The sequence below is a fragment of the Trematomus bernacchii genome, unplaced genomic scaffold (genome assembly GCF_902827165.1).
Source record: "Trematomus bernacchii unplaced genomic scaffold, fTreBer1.1, whole genome shotgun sequence".
NCBI classification, from domain to species: domain Eukaryota; kingdom Metazoa; phylum Chordata; class Actinopteri; order Perciformes; family Nototheniidae; genus Trematomus; species Trematomus bernacchii.
The window spans coordinates 6399073-6407362 of record NW_022987803.1 but is presented as its reverse complement, the minus strand read 5'-3'; positions in this window follow the sequence as shown (position 1 = coordinate 6407362).

The window sequence follows — 8290 nt, the reverse complement described above, 5'->3', positions numbered from 1 at the left end:
ATAAGCCGATGCACAGTGTAGGCAGGATGATCATCGATGACTCGGGGGGGAGGAGGGGGAATGGTTGGAGGGCACAGGTCACTAGTGTGGACTGGCTTGATCTGGGAAACATGAAAGGTTGGATGAACCTTCATGGATCTGGGGAGTCTCAAGCGGACAGCAGAGGGGTTAATAATGCGCTCAATGAGGAAAGGCCCAAGGAACCGAGGGGACAGTTTCTTTGACTCGGTGAGGAGTGAGATATTTTTGGAAGACAACCAAACTGATTGTCCAGGGGTGTAATGGGGAGCGGCATGTCTGTGACGGTTAGCTGACCGTTGATTCCTGGTAGAAGTCCGGAGGAGTTCTGAGCGAGTGTCCCTCCAAATCTTACGGCACCGTTGAATGTGATGCTGGACAGAAGGAACTGCCAACTCACTCTCCTCCTCAGGAAACAGGGGAGGTTGGTACCCTAAGGAGGCTTCAAAAGGAGAGAGAGCAGTTGCAGAAGACGTGAGTGAATTAAAGGAATACTCCACCCAGGGTAGAAGGGAGCTCCAGGTAGATTGATTGCGATTGGCAACACAGCGGAGAGTAGATTCCAGGTCTTGATTGGCCCTTTCAGTTTGACCGTTTGACTGGGGATGATAACCAGAAGTTAGACTGACCGATGCACCAAGTGAATGACAGAAATTCTTCCAAACCAGAGAGATGAACTGAGGTCCACGGTCGGAGACGATGTCAGCCGGGATTCCATGCAGGCGGAAAACATGCTGGGTGAGAAGTTGACCGGTCTCCAGGGCTGAGGGAAGCTTGGGCAGAGCTACAAAATGGGCACATTTGGAGAAACGGTCTACAACTGTTAGAATAGTTGTGTTTCCTTGTGAGGGAGGTAGGCCGGTGACAAAATCTAGTGCAATATGAGACCAAGGTCGACTTGGGATAGGAAGGGGCTGGAGCAATCCTGCAGGTCTCTGATGAGAGGCCTTGCTCCTAGCACATGTAGTGCAGGCTGAAACAAACTCCTTAGTGTCCTTGTCAACTGTTGGCCACCAGAAATGTCTCCGGAGAAGAGAGAGTGTGCGGTTGGCACCAGGATGATTAGCGAAAAGGGAGCTGTGGACCCACTGCAGGACTTGAGAACGGACAGAGTTGGGGACAAACTGACGGTTTGGCGGACCACAACCAGGGTCCGGTTGCTCTAATAGCGCCTCCTGGATGGAGTTACTGATCTCCCAGGTGAGGCCACCCACAACACAGCTCAGGGGAAGAATAGAGTCAAAAGACGTGACTGGTCCCTCAGACAAAAACGACCTGGACAGGGCGTCGGGTTTAGTATTCTTGGAACCAGGACGATAAGTTAGAGAGAAGTTGAAACGACCAAAGAAGAGGGCCCACCTGGCCTGTCGGGAGTTTAGCCGTTTAGCAGACTGAATGTACTCCAGGTTCTTGTGGTCAGTCCAAACCAGGAATGGCTGCTCGCTGCCCTCGAGCCAGTGTCGCCACTCCTCCAACGCCATCTTCACTGCCAGCAGCTCTCTGTTGCCCACATCATAATTTCTCTCAGCTGGGGAAAGACGGCGAGAGAAGAAAGCACATGGGTGAAGCTTATTGTCTGGCCCTGCCGTCTGAGACAAAACAGCGCCAACCCCGATGTCAGATGCATCTACCTCCACCACAAACTGCTTGCTTGAGTCCGGCTGGATGAGTATGGGGGCAGATGTGAACAAGGATTTGAGGAGAAGAAATGCCTTGTTAGCATCAGTAGTCCAGGTAAACTTGATCTTGACAGAAGTGAGACTGGAGAGTGGAGCTGCTACCTTGCTATAGTTCCTGATGAACCGGCGATAGAAGTTAGCAAAACCCAGGAACCTCTGCAGCTCCTTCCTAGTAGTGGGGACTGGCCACTCGGAGACAGCTAGGATCTTTCCTGGATCAGCCTCCAACTTGCCCTGCCTGATGATATATCCCAGGAAGCTGACCCGCTCCTGGTGAAACTCGCACTTCTCAGCCTTGACGAACAGCTTGTTCTCAAGCAGCCTTTGCAGCACCTGACTGACGTGGTCCTGATGTTCCTCCAGACTCGTGGAAAAAATCAAGATGTCGTCAATGTAAACGAACACGAATCGGTTAAGGAAGTCTCGTAGGACATCGTTAACCAGGGCCTGGAAAACAGCGGGGGCATTAGAGAGTCCAAAGGGCATGACAAGATATTCGAAGTGACCAAGGGGGGTGTTGAAAGCTGTCTTCCACTCATCTCCTTGGCGAATTCGAACAAGGTGGTAGGCATTCCTGAGGTCGAGCTTGGAGAAGATGGTGGCACCTTGGAGAGGTTCAAAGGCTGAGTTTATCAGGGGAAGTGGGTACTTGTTTTTAACTGTAATGTTATTTAGCCCACGAAAGTCAATACAGGGTCGGAGAGACTTATCCTTTTTGTCCACGAAGAAAAACCCAGCACCCAGAGGAGAGGAAGAAGGACGAATTATCCCAGAAGCAAGAGAGTCACCGATGTATCTCTCCATGGACTCTCTTTCAGGCCGAGACAGATTATAAAGCCTGCTGGTGGGTAAAGGAGCTCCAGGCAGCAGATTGATGGGACAATCATAGGGACGATGAGGAGGGAGAGAGAGAGCTTTCTCCTTGTTGAAGACCCCACTCAGGCTGTGATAAACTTCAGGAACACCAGACAAGTCAACTTCAGCAGAGACACAAGGAGCAGACTTAGGTTCGACAGGGACGGGAGGCACAGCAGACTGTAAACAGTGAAGGTGGCACGACTGGCTCCATTCCATGATTCTTCCTCCGGCCCAATCAATATGTGGATTGTGGGTGCGAAGCCATGGGTATCCAAGAACCAAAGGGGTTGCTGGTGAGGAAATAACCTTCAGTTGAATCTCCTCTCTGTGATTACCAGAAATAAACAAGGTTAAAGGTTGTGTCTGCTGTGTAACCTTAGAAATGCTTTTCCCATTTAAAGCATATGCTGTCAGAGGTTCTGTTAGAGCTTCCAAATGTAACCCCAGCTGTTTGGCTAGTTCACCGTCCACAAAGCTATCCTCAGCTCCAGAGTCAACGAGAGCAGAAAGGGGCAATGTCTGAGCGTTGAAACAAAGTCTAGCAGGAATCAAAAAACGGCTCAAAATTGGGGCTACAATAGGTGTAGGAAGCGAACTCGTCAGGACCCCCAACTTCACTGACGAGCCCTTGCGTTTGGGCGAACAGGACAGCCAGAGAGGATATGGCCACCCTTTCCACAGTACAGGCATTCTCCACACCTAATACGTCGAAGGCGCTCCTCAGGGGATAATCCAGTGCGTCCCAACTGCATAGGTTCCACCATAGCAGAAGTGGGCACGCGGGTTGGTGAGGTGAAGCCAGATGGTCCGGACACAGAGGGAGCAAACCTGGGAGAACTGTTTGGCTGATAAGGCAAAGCAAAAGGAGGACGCTGCGTGCGCTCCGCACGGCGCTCCCGCAGCCGGCTGTCGAGACGAGAAACCCAGGAGATTAAGGATTGGAGGTCAGCAGGCTCCTCTCTTGCAGCCAGCTCATCCTTCAGTTGATCCCTCAATCCCCTAACAAACACAGCCCTTAAAGCCGCCTCGTCCCATCGGGCTTCTGCCGCCAGTGTGCGAAACTCGATAGAATAATCTGCAATGGTTCGAGTTCCTTGTTGCAGATTCAACAGACGATTAGCAGCTGAGCCAGAGTGTTCAGGATGATCAAAAACAGAGGAAAAATGATCCGAAAAAACTCCAAAGGAAAGTGTATTGTAATCCACAGAAGAACTCAATGCTTCGGCCCAGGTTAAAGCTCTTCCACGAAGCAAACTCAACATATAGTTAATCTTAGTTCCATCAGAGGAAAAAGACACGGGGCGCTGGCGAAATACCTTATTGCATTGAAAGAGAAATCCTCTGCATTTCTCCACCTCTCCGTGGAAAGGCTCAGGATCGGCAATGGGGAAGTCCCGGCATGGAGTGGAATCCACAGGTGGATAGGAGGAGGCAGGAAGTGTACCAGAAGACGTCAAAGCAGAGACCTGAGCAGCAAGGTTTGAGACGTTTAGAGCCATGGATTGATTGCTCTCCACTAAGGCTCGAATCATCTGCTCATGATGGCCCAGAAGATTTCCCTGATGGGAAATGGCGTGCTGGACTGAGGCGGGATCCGATCCGGCGTCAGCGGAGCTCATAGTGACCAGTTCGTACTGTTAAGCTCACCGGTAGCTACAGGAGTGAACTCACAATGCTGAACACAGGACGATGAAACAGAGCTTTTGAGGTAGAAAAAGGTTTATTAACCAAAAACCTTATATAGAGTCAGACGAGGGATTAAATATCCAATAAACCCAAAGCCAGGGTTTGTTAACTGAGGTGGTGCGGATATGCACGGAGATACTCTGGCGAGGAGAGCCGGGGGACCAGAGCTGGTGAGAGTCGACAGGAAGGAGCTGGTGTGCGTGGAAGCACTAAGGTACACTGGCGAGGAAAGCCGCTGATCCAGAGCTGGCGATAGTTGACAGGTTGGAGCCGGTGTGCGTGGAAGCACGGAGATACTCAGACGAGAGGTACGTGGCTGGATGTGGCAGGCAGAGGAGTAGGCAGATGGATTCTGACGGAGAACACAAGGTTAGATTCGGCAGGAACACAGAGAGTTAGTTTTACCATAAACTACATGTACCAAGTCGAATTACCAGCGAGGTGAAACGACGAACTGGTGAATACTGGATGAGAGGACCGGGCATATAAGCAGGTGAAGGTGAGTAGTGTAATCAGGATGATGAGCAGCAGCTGCGAAGGTGAGTTGGCGGGAATCAGAAGTGGGTCAGCCACACCCAGCCAGGGAGACAGACACACAGACAGACAGAACGAACATAACAAACATAAAACAAAGAAGAGAAGAAGGAGGGAGATACTGTAAATCCTCACAATAACAGTCATATGGTATCAGCGTTCTGAATGTTCTGTAGTTTTGTGTGTTACAAAAGTCAAGACTCAGCTGTATCTGATCATAATTTCACTTTACTCATTGTTTAAGAGTTTAAAGTAATGCTTTCTGTTCCGAAGCTTTTATTTATTTTGTATTATTATTATTCATTTTTACCATGGTTGTGATAGAGTTGATTATGTGTTCCAGGGCGGTGCCACACTCATTCTAAAGCTGCTCATTTAGTGTATCTATTGTATTTGGGCCCAAATTGGATCCATATCTTTGAGTCCTTGAGAATGGCACAAACACAATATGATAGGACTCTGAATTCCCATCTTACAAAAGGATTCAAACCTGAAAAAATTATTAAAGTCTTTGTCACAGCAGACATTTCAACGTATGATAAGAACAGGTGTTATACATTGTATAATAACATTAACAATGGCTCTGATCTATTCAAAAATCTCATAATGCCCTGAGATTATTAGAGCTTTGCTTCAGCTATTGTCACATGTCAAAATGTCTTGTTTAGACAAAGGTCTATGTTCATTTTCGGATAAAAGTATCTCTAGGTCCAAGCATTGTTTTAATTTACATTTTTGACCTTAGCAATAAAACTTCTACCAGCTTCACTCCTTCCCTTTTAGTTTCAAATTCCGATTTCAGGCACTTTTGCTGCTTTTATATGACGGATTAATTAAAATGGGCCCTCCAATGCTAATTTTCAGGTTCATATTTATATTTTGTGCCTCTATGTGACATGTCTCCATGCTTTAACCTGTTAAGCACTGAGCGTGTTTTTCAGGTCTCAGGCTCGAAAATGACATTCCCAGAACAAATTACCATATCTTCCCTTCTAAAAGGGTTACATTAATAATCTTTTTTCTCAAAGTAATGATGTTTTTTATTTTAAAGAAAATTCAGATTGAACATAGTAAAAAACTGTAAATGATAGTGTCCGTCCAAAAATTCTTTTTTACTTATAGTGAAAACTACCCTTGGATGATGGGTTAGTAGACTAAAAGCTTTAGGAATCCAAAGTACAACATATAATAAGTACCCTGTATCAAGATTGATGCAAAACAAGTGACATTTTACCTTTTTAGAGAGGTTTAGCAAAAAAAACTCCACCTCTGAGGTGATTTGGGTGGAAATGGGGCCTTTGTCGATTTTGATGGTAGGTTGACACCTCTTTCTGACCGTTAGAGCCAATAGAATCGAAGGGGGATTCCCCCACACACACACATTGTAAAACAAAAAGGTGGCTGTCACTACCCGATCCGTTCACCTGCCCGATCGGTACTGCGCATGTGCGAGATGGTCCGCCATATTGGACAACTCCGTACGGCAACCCAACTAGGACACTTGACACAGTGGCTTTTGGCAAAGCACACAAAAAAAACTCAAAAAACCGAGAGAGATTGTTATTACAACGTGACTTCACTATTATTTAACAACTATTTCTATTGGGTTCTTTTATTTGGGGTTAAGTACATTGTCAGAATAAGTGAGAAATGGATTTAACTTCTGTTAGACAGCTATCATACTGAATAAATATTTATGCAAAAACGTATGGCATTAATAATGTATATCTAATTACATTTAAAAATGTATGGCATTAATAATGTATATCTAATTACATTAACTGTGAATGTCTTTCATTTTATTTAAAATGAACAATTACATACAACATTTTCCATAAAAAAGTTGATTCAAGAACAAATCTCTGTTATTAGATCAGTACTTTTCTTATATGACTATTATTGCTAAATTTGAAAGGTCTTTACCAGCTTTGGAATTATATATAAAACAAAGATAAACTAGTTCTTGCTACCTTGGTCTAGTTAAATACTATACTGGACTCGTGAAAAATACTGGAAGACAAGATTTACTTTGAGGAAGGATTGCTCTACTTATTATCGTGTTTACAATAGTTGAGATTGTGCATTGTGATACACCACAAAGGGAAGGGGGTTGTGTCTGTGTTTAGGGTTCCTGCAGTTTTTGAACGGAAAGCACACAAGTTCAGAGGAATAAGCTGTTCCCGTGCTGCTACCATGGACTGGCTGTTACCCACAACCTGCAATATAATTAATCAAGCAAAATTAAAGGATAACAAACTCCAGTTAAATTATTCCATATTAATAAATAATATTACATGCAAATTACATTTCCTGTAGGATGCTGAACCCACCTCTCCCCTCTGCCCCCATTGGACCTGGATCTTAACAACCCCCCCCCCCCCCCCCCCCCCCCCCCCACACACACACACACACACACACACACACACACATAATATATTTATTGTTGTGCCTTTTTATTTGCTCGTATTATGATGGGATATGGTTTAATTTAGTAAATGGTTGTGCGTTGTGTGTGAAAAATGTATATCTCTAAAAAGTGTGTTGGTGTATGATCACATTTGTATATGAAAATGTCTGAAGTTAATAAATACATTCTCAGTGTTCAAGTCAATCACTGACGATGCTTACGATATCATAAAATCTAAGTGTTAATGATTGTCAGTAGAGATGGGATGGCAGAAGGTGCTATATATATATATATATAATTCCAAAGCTGGTAAAGACCTTTCAAATTTAGCAATAATAGTCATATAAGAAAAGTACTGATCTAATAACAGAGATTTGTTCTTGAATCAACTTTTTTATGGAAAATGTTGTATGTAATTGTTCATTTTAAATAAAATGAAAGACATTCACAGTTAATGTAATTAGATATACATTATTAATGCCATACAATTTTAAATGTAATTTGATATACATTATTAATGCCATACGTTTTTGTATAAATATTTATTCAGTATGATAGCTGTCTAACAGAAGTTAAATCCATTTCTCACTTATTCTGACAATGTACTTAACCCCAAATAAAAGAACCCAATAGAAATAGTTGTTAAATAATAGTGAAGTCACGTTGTAATAACAATAACTCATCTCTCTCGGTTTTTTGAGTTTTTTTTGTGTGCTTTGCCAAAAGCCACTGTGTCAAGTGTCCTAGTTGGGTTGCCGTACGGAGTTGTCCAATATGGCGGACCATCTCGCACATGCGCAGTACCGATCGGGCAGGTGAACGGATCGGGTAGTGACAGTGGCATCTGGAAACGGAAAAGCAGGTTTATTGCTTTTGGATTATCAGAAATCATTTCAAAGGGACACAGACACATTGGATTAACCTATGGATTAAATTCAGCAGCGTTTTTATCGTTTTAATGCCATTGAAGACCACTTTTGACCAGACTAGGATACAGGTAAGCCATGTTAGCGTTTTTAGCTACCTAGCGCCACATGTTTTGATGTCTGTTTTTGTTTATAAAGTCGCGAGTTCGTATCATTGAGTGAGATGTGTTGGATGTGCAGAA